This window comes from Pleurodeles waltl, chromosome 12, assembly GCF_031143425.1.
Source record: "Pleurodeles waltl isolate 20211129_DDA chromosome 12, aPleWal1.hap1.20221129, whole genome shotgun sequence".
Classification (NCBI taxonomy): Eukaryota; Metazoa; Chordata; class Amphibia; order Caudata; family Salamandridae; genus Pleurodeles; species Pleurodeles waltl.
In genome coordinates this window covers 585,829,754-585,844,536 of record NC_090451.1, presented here as the reverse complement: position 1 = coordinate 585,844,536, position 14,783 = coordinate 585,829,754, and the positions used below count along the sequence as shown (strand labels likewise).

At 40.8% G+C, this 14,783-nt stretch overlaps 1 protein-coding gene across 2 annotated transcripts in view; it reads right to left on the bottom strand.

Annotated features, from left to right (window-relative positions):
- HASPIN (histone H3 associated protein kinase) overlaps positions 1 to 13,292 on the bottom strand; it is an 854,350-nt gene extending 841,058 nt beyond the window's left edge. Inside the window, exon 1 of one of the 2 annotated variants that reach the window (XM_069217741.1) lies at positions 13,154 to 13,292. The gene's annotated coding sequence lies outside the window, so the exon portion shown is untranslated. Of the gene's footprint in view, positions 1 to 12,824; positions 12,936 to 13,153 lie in introns of those variants that run through there. The other variant, XM_069217740.1, reaches the window with a different exon arrangement.
- Between the last annotated feature and the right edge of the window lie 1,491 nt (positions 13,293 to 14,783).

Here is a 14,783-nt window from a genome sequence, read left to right as displayed (position 1 = left end):
GGTCGATGTACACGGCCTAAACACTTTGGATGTTGAAGCACTGTATACAAATATCCCACAAGATGCAACTTTACAGGTAGTTGAATCAACTCTGTTAGAAAATAGTGAAGATCTCACATCACCAGTTTCCTTTAATATGCAATGTGCGCACTTAGCAATGACTGAAAACTTTTTTCAGTTCGAAGATGATTTCTACCACCAGATAAGGGATACATGTATGGGCAGTACTTTCGCTCCCAGTTTGGCATGCCTGTATATGTACCACTTTGAGAAACAATTCATTCTACCTTCTACCAATCCATTCTTTGCCAATATCAAATTATGGCGACGTTATATCGACGACATTTTGATAGTATGGCACGGTTCGTTGGAGACCGCCTCAACTTTTACAGAATGGGTCAATATTCTCAACCCTTTTTTGAGATTTACATCCACAATAACAACCAATGAGATTAGTTTTTTGGATCTACTGATTACCATCCAGAATGGTAAATTAATCACTAGCACATACCATAAACCTACAGACCGTAATAGCCTCCTCACATATGACAGTCACCATCCCAAATCCTTACGGGACGACTTACCATTTGGCCAATTCCTGAGACTAAGACGCAACTGTAGTTCTATATACATTTACAACACTCAGGCTGATGACCTTCAATCCAAATTGTTAGCTCGCAATTATCCTCGCGATATTGTTAAACAAGCCCGTAAACGGGCGAGGAATAATAATCGCGAAGCATTACTCGCACCAAACACGAGGAATAATAGCAAGTCATTGACATGTGTCACCACCTTTACTTCCATGTCTAATAAGATCAAAAGATTTATCCTGAAAAGATGGTCAATACTTGGCAGCAGCGGCTGCACGATTCCCAGACCTCTATTTGCTTTCAAAAGATCACAGAATATCAAGGATCTGATAATTCATACTCGTCCCAGAAACATCATCCAAACCCAGTCGACACTTTGGAATCTTCCGCCAGTGTCAGGACATTATCCCTGTGGACAATGTAATGTTTGTTCCTTGACACAACAGACTAAAACACTCGATTTGGCACCCATCGGCCGATGGAATTTGACAAAACATACTAATTGTAACACAAAGAACTGTGTTTACATGATAACATGTCCATGTGGTCTACGATACATCGGAATGACCTCCAGACCTGTCAAGACACGGATTAATGAACAGAGGAGTAATATCAGATGTGGCCGCATATCTATCAAATTATGTGCACACTTCCTTGAGAAACCCCATAATCCAGACGACTTGCGCTGGGTTGTTTTGGAAGCCCCTAAGTTCGTAAATGACTCATCCCAATCATTGTTCAGGCTTGAACAACGATGGGTATTCAAATTGCACACCAATACTACTGGCTTGAATGACGATATTCCTTGGGTGTCTTTATCTCGATAAAAGCTTTGATAGATCAATGACTCATTTATATTAAGTTAGGACTATCCATCTCACAATTATTCAATGCTTTTAATGACAGATTGATCCGCTAACACCCGAACTTTTGGACCCAATAGCAATTTTTTCTCCCTTGCGACTCTCAGTCCTATTTAACCACGAGACTACCTGTGTTTACAATCTCTGATCCTGATATGGGATGACTTAGTTAAGTTTTACTCGATCTAGGATGGAAGAAATATATCTATTATATTTTCACCCTTCAGCGCCTCACTCTAATAGAATCGAGCCTTTTTACTGTAATCCTCGATATCGACGTTATTTAAGATCTACGACTTAAATATTATTTTGTTCTTGTGCTCTTTTAATTGAAACGAACTCTTTCAACCTCCCATAAGATGGCCGCCGTATATGTGGAGTGAATAGACGACGCGAGCCTACCATTTGTAGTCTCGGTAGTCCGTCCTCACTTTCAATCAAGTCAGCGTGTTGACAACACGGAAGCAATTAGCTCCCGCGCTGGGTTCCATAAATCCTGACCTGACCTCGGTTCGTTGTCTCCGGGGTGAGCACGCCGAGGGTAGGTTTCCCGAATTGAGGACGCCTATTTCCAAGTAAGTCGGTCGGGTTATCTGCCTTGAGGTTTCGCTCAATAGGCAGTAACTCGCGCAGCGGTGAGCATTTTTGACATCGGGTGGGACGTATCTCGATTTTACTTACGGTCAATTTTTCCAGCTGCCTTGAGGACATGCACGGTAAACCTTACTACTCACTGCGACTGGCATGTTCATATCGAGTGGGGTTTGGCTCCACTTGAATTACGGTTGAATTTTTGTAGCTAACTAGTAATTAACACTATTTTGACAGTACAGCTAATTCTACTAAGATTCACGATTGACAACGAGGAATTTATTTACATAGCAAACTACTGTCCTCATCTACAGTTTTATCAGTATATCGTTTTACACTGCACTGTATGCTGTTGATTGTTAACACCAATATCATTTATTAGAAGGGACCTTTTATTGTATGAAAGATATATAGATATACTTTTGACTGTACTAACTACTTTTAACCCCTGCTAGAAGCAATAGGCTGGATCGTGCTACTCCCCAAGGGGCCCCCCATACGAAGAGGGCGGGTAAGCACAGCTTTTCTTCTGTTTGAGATCACTTTATGCACCGATCCACATGGGGTGTGAATGGTCATTTAACCGTGCTTCTAGATTTGTTTGTTTTTCTATTTTCTATTTTTTCTAGGGCGACCTTTTTTTGTTTGAGACTCTTGACGGGACAGTTTACTCAAAATGTAAGTGACTGGTACCTATTGTTTTTCACACACATAATTGTTTAGTGATATCTTTTGTAGATAGCCAGGAGAAGTCTAGTTTGATATAGGTCCTGATGAAGCGTTAGAGGATCTTTCACGACCACATTTACGCGAAACATGTTGACCAGACCCTAGGGGTCAGGTGACAATTTCCCAGTACTCCAGGCTTTTCAAAGTGGTTGAGCATTATTCTCATTGTCCACTTAATTATGTTTTTTAATCTTGAGCGTGACCCCTTTTGATTGCTAGTAAACAGATTAGTTTAGGGGTCTCTAATCAATCTTAATATATTTTTTCCACTCTCCTGCCATATTAAGTGCCTGGCCTTTTTGATTCTACGGCAGTCACCATATATAAAAAGATCTCTGGCAAAGAGCCCCCGAAAGGGGAGCCCGTCAGACATTGCACCAGCCGGTCTGACGAGGAGCTTCCCGATGATGAAGCAGGACACCCTTTGGGTGTGTGAGGGCTCTAGCTCCTAAACTTTAATTGTTCACCCTAGAGTTAGGAACAGTGTACTTTTTGCATTTGATACACCATATGACACACTTCCATGAATACAGAAAGCCACGTATTTTAACAACATGAGTGCCAGCCATATTTTTGGCGAGACTGATCATACTTTGTGGAAAATTGCTTCTGATGGGCTACAGAAGCCTAATTTGAACAGGTCTTTCTCCTAAACCCGAATCTATGAGCCTTGAAAAAGTCCGTGAGGACGAAACACGTGTTGGCTGTTTTCTGATTTCTCCTATGCTTTGTTTCACTTAAAGACACGATCACCTTGGAATACTGTGTCTTCTTTTCTACTACCAAGGATTAAAATATCTTTTGCAACTCTACTCATCTTGGACTTCATATATATTATATTGTTTGGAGTGTCCTGGTCTGTTGTTCTTTTTCAATTTGTATCTCTAACTCCCTGCAGCATGTAAAAACTAATGATTTGCTGTCAGATTCACACAAATGAAAGGGTCAAGCAACAGAGAATCCACAGAAACAGTCTGGGCCTCCTCAAGGACACCAAATGAGATTCAAAATCAGACAGGGTTAATGAAGACTTGAGGTATTATTATAGACTCCCCGGAAAAGGAACTGTCTCCTTCCATATTTCTAGAATATGCAAGCTCACAGCATCTGTAAACCAAGCACAAGCCTAACCACAACTCAAGCTTGGTACTAAAAGACGCAGTAAACTTTTAGCAGCTCCCTAAATGGTCCAACCTGGCAAACATGAGGTACTGAATATCTAGCAACACATTACAGAATAAATCTTGTCAAGTTTTCCAGCCACAACTGAGACCGTCACTGGTAGACCAAGAAGCAAGAAAGCCTGTAGATTAAACCGAAACCCATCGACTTGAAAACTAAAATCAAGATTGCCTCTAAAAATTCTAAGCTGGAATATAGCAGGTTTAAAGTCCAAAACCGAGGATAAGGACTGGTAAGGTTTTTTAAAGCAACATGACATCTGTTGCTTCCAGGAAACATGGACTGCTAATGCAATTGACCTAGAAGGTTATTACACATTTCACGTGTCCCCAATCAAACGGCAAAAAGGCAGGTCAGCAGAAGGCCTGACTATCTGGAGCAGAACATCGTTACTTGAACATTATGAGACAAGCAATACCATATTAAACAAAAATTTCCAAACCATCATTCTAAGGAATAAGGCATAGGAAATTATGAATGTATATTTTCTACCTGGCAGCTGGGCCCAAGTCAAACCAGAAGTTTTCTTGTTTAAAGAGCATCTTCCGAGGAAAAGATCTGAAGAACAGTTGAAGCCATCAGCTGAAATTACATTGGGAGAATTCTTCCGTCAGTATAAGAATTCCCTGCTGATATGTGGTGACTAATGCTTAGACGCATCCCATAACGGGGGACGATTCAATAACTGATGAAGATAGCGGCTGGAATATTCCACCACTCCTCCCTATGGAACACTGCCGCAGCTCAAACAAAGGCGAATTGATCTCTGAAGCCTTAATAGAAGGCTGAATGTGCACTTTAAATGGAAGAACTATATCAAATAAATCTTTAAAATCAACATTTTGAGTCGATAGTAGGCAAAGCGTAACAGACCACATTGCGATAAACATCGAAGCATGGCATCATATTATAGACATGAAAGTCTCTGAAAGAATAGAAAGCGACCATGACACACTCCTATTGGAGATGGTGTTTTGATTCACTACGGACCGACATGAAACACACATACTGAAAAGAATCTCTAGTACGCAACTCTTAGTCTAAGAAATACATTTATTAAACCACTCCACGAGTCTCGCAAAGAAAGGTCAAAAGTGTAGAACTGAAAGTGAACGTTTAAAAATAGTCACAGCAATGAAACAGGAACACGTACAAAGAGTATTCTGCGTCAAACTATGAACAGCAAATGTGTGTGTGTGTATATATATATATATTATATATATACACACACACACACATATATACACACACACACACACACACATCACAGTTGAATCCGCTTCATCTCTCCTGCAGCAACAGGCCGTCAAACCAAGTGTTAACCATGAAGAGAGAGAGAGAAAGACCTACCCTCACATGAAAGATGACAGGCATTAGCATCCTGATCCTGCCAGAGGTCCGATTCACTTCATGGTCGATCCGGTTTTGGTCTCTTGTATACCTTAAACAAGCCAGAGAGAATTCTAGAAAATCCCGCCCGCTCCGAAAGTTGTCGTTCAAAAATGCTGGCAACATTAGGTCAGTTTTGAAGGGAACACTCTGGAACTGGCCAAGATCCCAAGGTGTTTCTCCAAAACCAAACTGTTCCCTGCCGTACCATAAACATTATCCTAGTACATTCTTATCTCTCTGACTCCTCCATGTTATGCCTTAGCCCTTGATGAGAAAGAACACACAGACATGCAGAATAAATACATCAGCGAAAAACACATTGCATAAACATGGGCATGGAAAAATACCTGCAACGTCTGCACTTCTTACATCCGCACTTCTAACGTGGCAGCGGCTAATGTGCCCAGTTAGACATAAAATAAAGTCAATAGACAAAACGAAGCTGACGGTCACCAATGTGACGGTGTGCTGCTATGATAAGTGAACTCAGTGGTGAAACCACAAATATCGTTACAGATGGTCCATCCAAATATAGGCTCCATGGCATTCACTTCCCCTAACAAAACAAGTTGCTCAAAAATCACATTAAAATCAAACTGGAAAAACATTGTCTTGGCTGATAAGTGTGAATCATATCTATAATAATAATAATAATTACAGTCAAAATTGGATGGCATTATAAAGTATGCTGAATAGGAGAAACCAGCTTCCAAAACAAGTTGTAAGTGAACAAAGCGTTGTTTATTTTCTTGCTTCGGTCACAGAATAAATTCAAAATGTCCAAATAATCACCCCAGTGCCGCGCCGCAGATGTCTCCCCCTCTGCTCCACCAACTGCCGTCTTCTCAGCGTCCTCGGTCCCTCGCGCCCCCAGACGCGCGTCCGGAACGCCGAGAAAACGGCTCGTGCAAGCGGCTCTGCCGCGCGTGTAGTTTAATTGCACAAGCGCGGCAGACACTACATTTAGTTTTCCCTTTTTTTATTTTTTTTAAACAAAACCAACCCTCCCATGAAAACAAACAATAAACCAATACCCCAAAACCTTGGAAAACAAACAAAACACAATACATCAGGCATTAATACATATTTCACTAGACACTTCTAAATGTAAGTAATGATACATCTTACACTTTACATTTCCAAACATCACATTTGCATTTCTTGAGAGAAATTAAAACTTGAGCAAACCTGGAAAAACTCGCTTAACGATACCTCATCGGTAATTTGCGGACTCTACAACTTTTCCTAACAGGCAACAGTTTGAAGCAAGCGTCCCCTTCCTTAGGATTTAATGGTTCAACCTCACCAGGTTTATGTACAATCACGGACTCCTTCACCCTTCCATTCAGCTCCAATGGGTCATTAAGCGACAAAGGAACATCTCTTGGTAAAACTTTTACCACTTTTCCCACATTCCACCAATTACGCCCACCAACACGAACAGCATTACCACACACTTTGTCAATTCTCAAAGGTTCAGAAAACTTTGAATCACCTTTCTTGACAAAACTAGGTAGTTTGATCCGCACCCAATCTCCAACTACAAACCGTAACTCTTTTACACTCCTTTTCTTGTCATAGTAAGTTTTTTGTTTCTCTTGAGCTTTCCTCATACCCAAACGAACCTTGACGTCAATGTGTTCTTTACACATAGAATGTTTGAAACATTTGGACAACCAAGCTGGTCTAAATAATGTGGCAGGCTTCCTCCCTCTCAGAGCTTCAAAGAGAGACACCCCCGTGCTAGTATGAGGCGTTGTTCTGTAGAACCAGAGCATACTCTTTACAGCTGCATCAACCACACACCCATTGGCTAAAGCCCACTGGACACATTCAACAACCACTCTATTAAAGCGTTCAACTAAACCATTTGTTTGTGGTTGGTAAAGAGAACTTTTCAAATGTTTGACCGCACAATCACTCAGAAAACCTTCAACTTCATTGAAAGAAATTGGACCCCATTATCAGACACAAGTTCCTTGGGAAACCCTTCTTCCAAAAATATATCTTTCAGAAAGGACACAACAGATGTAGAATCAGCATGACTTACAAACTTCACATGCGGCCACTTAGAAAAGTAGTCAACTGCAACACAAGCGTAACACAATTTAGATGGAAGTGAGTTGAACGGCCCTAACAAATCAATACCAATCTTTTCCCAGGGACCTGACGGACATTCAATAGGCTTAAGCGGAGGCGTTGATGTTTTGAAGGTCTTATCACTATTGGAGCAGACGTGACAATCTTTGACTAATGTTTCAATGTTTCTGTCCATTTGCGGCCACCAATAGTATTCTCTCACTCTTTTCTTTGTAAGAGTAGAACCCAAATGACCGTCATGTGCTTTTTCCAGAATCATATATCTTATAGTTTCCGGAGTTACAATTTTATCGTTTCTCAGTAACACGCCATCTTCAATTGACTGCTCATCAGATACCTTAAAAAATGGTTGAAAACTAAAATCCAAATTTTTCTCATGTGGCCACCCTTCCTCGACATACTTCATGACTTTAGTGAGTACAGAATCATTTGTCAATGCTTCCTTCCAGCACTTTTCGGAAAATGACCCAGTATGTTCCAATTCGATGGCTGCAATGAAACAATTTTCATCCTGAATATCCTCTTTCCCACCAGCATCTTCAGTGATGGGATACCTAGAGAGGTAATCTGCTCTCACATTTCTTCCTCCAGAAATGTGCACAACCGAAAAATCAAATTGTAACAACCTGGCTGCAAATCTTGCGATTCTTGGTGTGCTACTCCTGACGTTAGTACCATTCAAAATAGAAACCAAAGGTTTATGGTCTGTCTGGAGTAAAAAATGTCTTCCCCACAGATAAGGTTTAAACTTCTCTATACCCCACCAACATGCTAATAATTCTTTTTCTATTACAGAATAGTGTAATTCATTTGGTCTGAGCACTCTTGACGCAAATCCAATAGTATACTCCAGTTTTCCACTGATCTGTATCAAAACAGCTCCAACCCCGAACTTGCTGGCACCCACAGTCAAACAACACTCCAAATTATGATCATATGATTGTAACACACCAACAGCACCCAATTTTTGTTTGATATCATCAAATGGTTCAGCACATTCAGCATTCCACACAAACTCTGTTTTTGTTTTGAGCAGATTCGAAATAGGTCTGGTTATAGTGGCAAAATTCTCAATAAACCTAGAATAGAACTCACAAAGTACCAAAAAAGATTTTACACCAATTTTGTCATGAGGTGCAGGTGCTTTCACTATTGCTTCTACCAGACCTGGTCTGGGATAAACACCTTCTGGAGTCAAGACATGCCCCAAATATTCGACAGACGTTTGGAAAAACTGTCATTTTTCTCTTTTTAACACAATTCCAGCACTACTGAACCTTCTCAGTACTTGGATCAAAATCTCATCATGCTCACGTCGATCAACCGCATGGATCAGCACATCATCCTGAAACACACACACCTTCATAATATCCTTGAGCAGCGTAGACATTATCCTCTGAAACACTGAAGCCGCCGATGCCAGACCGAACGGCATGCAACAATATTGGTACGTCCCCCACGGGAAAACAAAGGCGGTGAAGTGACGAGAATCTGGTGTCAATTCTACCTGGTGATAAGCAGCAGCAAGGTCAAGTTTTGTAAAAAGTTTAGCTCCAGAAATGCAAGAGAGCATCTCACTGATCTCTGGCAGAGGATGGGAGTCCACCCAGATCTCTCTGTTAAGAGCTCTCAAGTCAACACATACTCTTAGTTCACCATTTTTTTTTCTTTGCGACAACTAAAGGTGACAACCATAACGAAGAATCAACTGGTTCAATGATTCCTTTCATTCGTAAACTCTCCAACTCTTTTTCTAATTCATCCCTGACACTAAATGGTACACCTCTCAATTTATGCTTTATTGGAACAGCATTATCTTTGACTTATTTTGTGTGTAAATCCTCTAATTCTACCTAATTCACCTGAAAAGACTTTAGGAAACTGATTAAGCAGATTTTCTATATCGGCAGAATCTCTTATGACAGTTACCTGATCACCAGTACCTGGACGCAAAACCATGCCAAACAACCCTTGATGGAACCACCCCAAAATGTTCAATCCTTTTACAGCTACATACACCTTCCCAAAAATGTGTTGTCCTTTGAAAATCAAAACATCCTCAAAGTACCCCCTTAAATCAATCCTCCTACCTTCGTACGACACTGGTGACCTGTCTGGTGGAAACAATTTTCGTGTTCCCCAATTTTGTTCTGAGTTATCATAGTGATTCTGGCACCAGAATCAGCTAACAACCTTAAATGTTTGTCACCAGCCTGTATTAAAATGTAAGGATCAATGCAGTGATCAGGATTTCCACTGTTTAGGTCATGGTCACCCACAGCCAAAATCATTTCTTGCATTTCATTCATCAACTCACACATTTTGTCATCACCATCACCAGCGACAACATTGACCTTAATAGTGTCACTTTTGCTACTTTGACACACTTTAGCAAAATGTCCTATTTTGCCACGTAATCTGCACTGAACGTTTTTTGCTGGACAGATCTTCCCTCCTTTTAAATGTGATGGATAACCACACCTAAAGCATATGTTAGTTTGTTTGAAGAAACTATTGTGTTTGGCCACCTCTCCTTTGGTGGAAGACGGAATGTTCATCTTGCGTCTGTCGTCAGATCTCTGGACTGCATTAATTTGTTCAATTTGTGCCCATTCTAATTCCCTGGTTGATTTGATCGCCGTTTCAATGCTTTTCACAATTCTGATCGAATCCGATAAAGACGGATCCCCCAAGGACAGCAACTTTTGTTTGATAGACTTATCCGAACTGTGACAAATGAATTGGTCCCGGATTAACTGATCAGTAAATGTTTCGAAGCGACAATCTGAAGCAAGTTTCCTCAATGCAGATATATAGGTATTGACCTCTTCTCCATTTTTCTGTTCCCTTTTGAAAAACTTATGTCTCTCTATGACTAAACTGGGTGGTGTATCAAATCTGGTAACAAGTTTCTTAAAAGCTTCTTCAAATTCATCCAGTTCTTCGCCTTCTTCTAACTGAAGATCAGGCAAGTGTTTAAACACAGATCTTCCCACGAACCCTAAGGAATGCAGCAACAAGCATTTTTTCCTTTCAGGTCTGAATCTTGACGCACCAATAGCCTCTAAATACGTTTCAAAAGCATCATACCACTGTTTCCATGGTATAACCGGCTCTCCAGGTGTCTCCAAAAATGGCGGTGGAGGGTTAACATGCGTGGGTTCGGATCCCATCCTCATCACCACATAAAGTATGCTGAATAGGAGAAACCAGCTTCCAAAACAAGTTGTAAGTGAACAAAGCGTTGTTTATTTTCTTGCTTCGGTCACAGAATAAATTCAAAATGTCCAAATAATCACCCCAGCGCCGCAGATGTCTCCCCCTCTGCTCCACCAACTGCCGTCTTCTCAGCGTCCTCGGTCCCTTGCGCCCCCAGACGTGCGTCCGGAACGCCGAGAAAACGGTTCGTGCAAGCGGCTCTGCCGCGCGTGTAGTTTAATTGCACACGCGCGGCAGACACTACACATTATATACTATGATCTTAGCTTTGGCTGGAAAAGAGGAGGCTCAGCAGTTGCAAAAGTTTAGAGAACTGTTAGCACAAACAACAGTTGAAAGAAACAATAGCATTAGTAATTCTCTTAAAAATCTACCATCTGATGACCAGGGCTGGTTCGACGAGGAATGTTTAAAGTTGAAAAAAGCCTTGACACTGGCCCTAAAAAACGGAATTTGATTAACACTAATGAGCAACTATTCACTGAATGCAGGCAGCAATATAAAAGACGATTAAGGGGCAAAAAAAAGCTCCAACCACACAAGCTTTGGGAAAATCTGCTAGATGCATTTTCCTCAGGAACCTCAAAGATTTTCTGGGAACTTGTTAGATGGGGCTGTGAAGGACCCCCTAAAAATCTGTAATTTAACATCAGTCCACACCTCTGGATAGATCATTTTACTACCTTGTATCAAGGAGAGGGCAAGATCACACTGAAAGGTTCCAATGAGCCACCAGGCCAACACCAGCTGATGAAGGAGGGAAATTCCAACTTAAGGAAGGCAACCCAACCCGCTAAAAATAAAGGCATTATAGCTCAACGGTATGAAGAGACTGTATGAAATATCTGATCAGCCTACCACAGTTACTGCACTCTCAATTTCTGCATCTGAAAATCAGATCAATCATGCACCATGAAGCAATTTCAAGAATTTAGTGAAAAGGAAGTCCTCAAAACCATCCTGTTACAAAAACCGCATAAAGAAGCAGGCTTAGATAGAATCCCATCAGATATTTACCACAACCACCTAGCACTATGGATACCAATACTAACCTGCTCTTACAGTAACATCAGGACCTCAGAAGAAATTCCCCCCATTGTGGAGAAAATCAATAATCGTGCCCCTACATAAAAAATGTCCAAGGAACCTACTGTTCCAATTACAAGCCAGTGTGGGCAAAATGTTTGGTAAATTGATTCTATTCCATCTACATCAGCAGATTGAAGAAATAAACTTAATATCATGGTTTCAAGCAGGTATTAGGAGGGGCCACGTTACTGTAGATCAACCCACCCCTTCTCTGTGTTGCTTTTTCTCCCTCCCATCCCTTCTTCATGTTGCTGCCCCCACCCCTCCTTGCTTACCTGTCCTGCCCGAAAAAAGTGCAATGACACGCACCAGCCGCATCATAGCACTTTTCCTAAATTTGCTTTCAGCCATGCTGCACATTCACGCTGCTCTACATGGCTAAAAGACATTGCAAAAGCACTACCATAGGCGAAACCTATTGGTTTTGCTAAAGTTCGTTTAAAATGTATGGCTACTTCTTCACAGCAGACTCTTTCATATGACTGATGCCAGTAGGCATAAGAGAGACTGATGGTGTTTTGTGTTCGGTTTACATACATTGCTTTTATCTGTATATTTATTTCATTGGTGCATGAAGATTTTTGAGGTTTCTTTTTAATCGTACAATACAGGTATGATTTACTAAACAACACACTGGCGTGGGCAAAAACATAATAGTAATAAAGTATGAAAGATTGTAGGAGCCGCCCAGAAAGGGACTACGAACTGGCAAGTTAACATGCTTTCTACCACTCAGAGTTATGAATTATAAAAAGCATTCCTGAAGACTGATTTGTTTTACACTTACAACACTAAAGTTATTCCAAAGTAACAAATTAAACATAATTAACCCCAAGATGTCTTACTTCACACTAGCCCTAGATATATATTTTCATGCCCGTGCACAACTTAAAGCCGAGGGTGCGCAGCATAAAAGAAACCATCACCAATAACAAAAATAGATCTTGCATTTTTACAGCGTACGACTAACAAAGACCATCCTGGAGCTCAAGTCACACTAATGAAGGAACAATATGCTCAGCAAGGCTTAGGCAGCCACCATGGGCTAAGGCTGTGCGTCGCTCACCTGTCAAAATACGCTCAAAGTGTTGAAGACGTTTAGGAGTTCGCAGAACAACACATCTAGTCACACTATGCATACGCTGTGATCTCTGAAACGAGGGTCTTCTTCTCTCATGGCGTCTTGGCTGGGGGTACTCGATACAGTTCAAAGTGACTAATGCATAAACGCATTACAAGTAGGGAAATGCCACACACTATCCACCCTAACAGCGGAGGGGGGGGGGGGGGTCGTACGCTACGTAAACTCTTGGATGACCCATTATGTTATACATAATATTACGCCCACAAGGAAGTACTGTCTCGTCCCTTTGCTGCCTGAAAAACAAGTCTCACCTGATAGCACGAACTTTGTGTCGGTCTTGGGTACACAGATTCAAAACACCCGGCCGCCTTACACCACGTCCCGCCATGCACCTGGGGAAGCCAATATGGCGTTTCCTGCAAATACTTCAAATTCTGACTCTGTTGCACAGGGAGGAATAAAGGTTGTCACGATAAGGTGATTATTCTATAAGCACTGTTTCCTTCTTATGTGCGGTGCTAACGTTTTCCGCACCGCAGTTGTCAATAAAGCTAAAGCGAGCTTGTTTCGAAACATAATAATTCGTAAAATGTTTAATATATACAAAGACGGAGTAGCCTATATAGTGATTGATTTAGAATGATACTTTATGTAGTTAGTAGTTCAAACGCGAAGTGAACTGTGTTTGCTTTTATTGACATCAGACAGGCCGAACATTTAAAATGACGGCGGAATAAATACGACAACCATCACGCATGGCGACTGATGGTACAGGTTTATGGTCTACGTCTTTCTAGTAGTCCCTTTTCTCTGTTGATGTACTTTTTAAATAAAGTGGACGCGGATTTACAAACACAGAGAAACGTTCCTGTCACAAATCGTTTGCCAAACTGAATGGCTACAGTGGGTTGCTGGAATGAATTTTAAAACAAAAAATGGGATATTTCACAAAATAGAACAACCACCATTTTACATCTCACAGGGGCATAAAACAACTGCGCTCATTCACACAGCAACAATGATAAGGAGGGACTAAGGATATAAAATGCAGTTTTTTAATCTCAGTATTTTTACCTGCTCATTAAATGTTTTTCTAGTAACAGCTGCTAATTAGTGTTGCTTTGGAACACAGAAAAGCTGCATCCCACTGTTTTCAGTTGACCCTCTTTGAAAACCGTAGCCAAATTTACTGAAATCTGTCAGGGCAGTAGGTGAAACAAGCAGTGGCAAAGCCAATAGGTTTCGCCAATGCTCATTTAGAAGCTAAGGTATCGTCAGGGCCACTGGAATTATCCGACTAGAGAGGGCCAAACTATGCAGCAAGGTTGAGTAAAATATGCAGTAAGAAAAGGCAAATTACACAGCATATTACAGCACATTTTGTAATAGTATTACTTCTCTCTATTCATGTCCATTTTAGCAACTGAATCTGTATATACCCAGGTCAAACAGGATTACTTTAGAAGCCAGCCCAGGGTCATTGGATGATCATCCATCTACATTAGAAGTCATTTTCATATCATCAGACATCATCAAGCTCTTGACGTCATCAGCAAAGCTTAGAAACTTGTGCCCAATGATTTGAGAATGACATGAAAATGAGTATCTGATGACTCCTCTCGAGGAGGTTGTTCCTGATGATTTGAGGATAACTTGAACAGTAGTGTCTGATGACTTCAGAAGATGAGTTTGCTCTTGATGATTTGAGGATTATTTCAAACCTGGTATCTGATTACTTCACAAGGATCGTTTACATTAAAAAATATGAAAGTGTTTGCTAATGGTTGTGGATGATTTTGTGATTATTTCAAGAGAAAGTTTTCAATTTTTATTTCAGTTTTGTTTTAAGTGTAACCGTTTGGGTTTTTTCTGGAGTATTTGCTTATTATTTTTTCGATTACTTCATGTAATATCTTTTGAGCAGCATCTGATTTACATCAG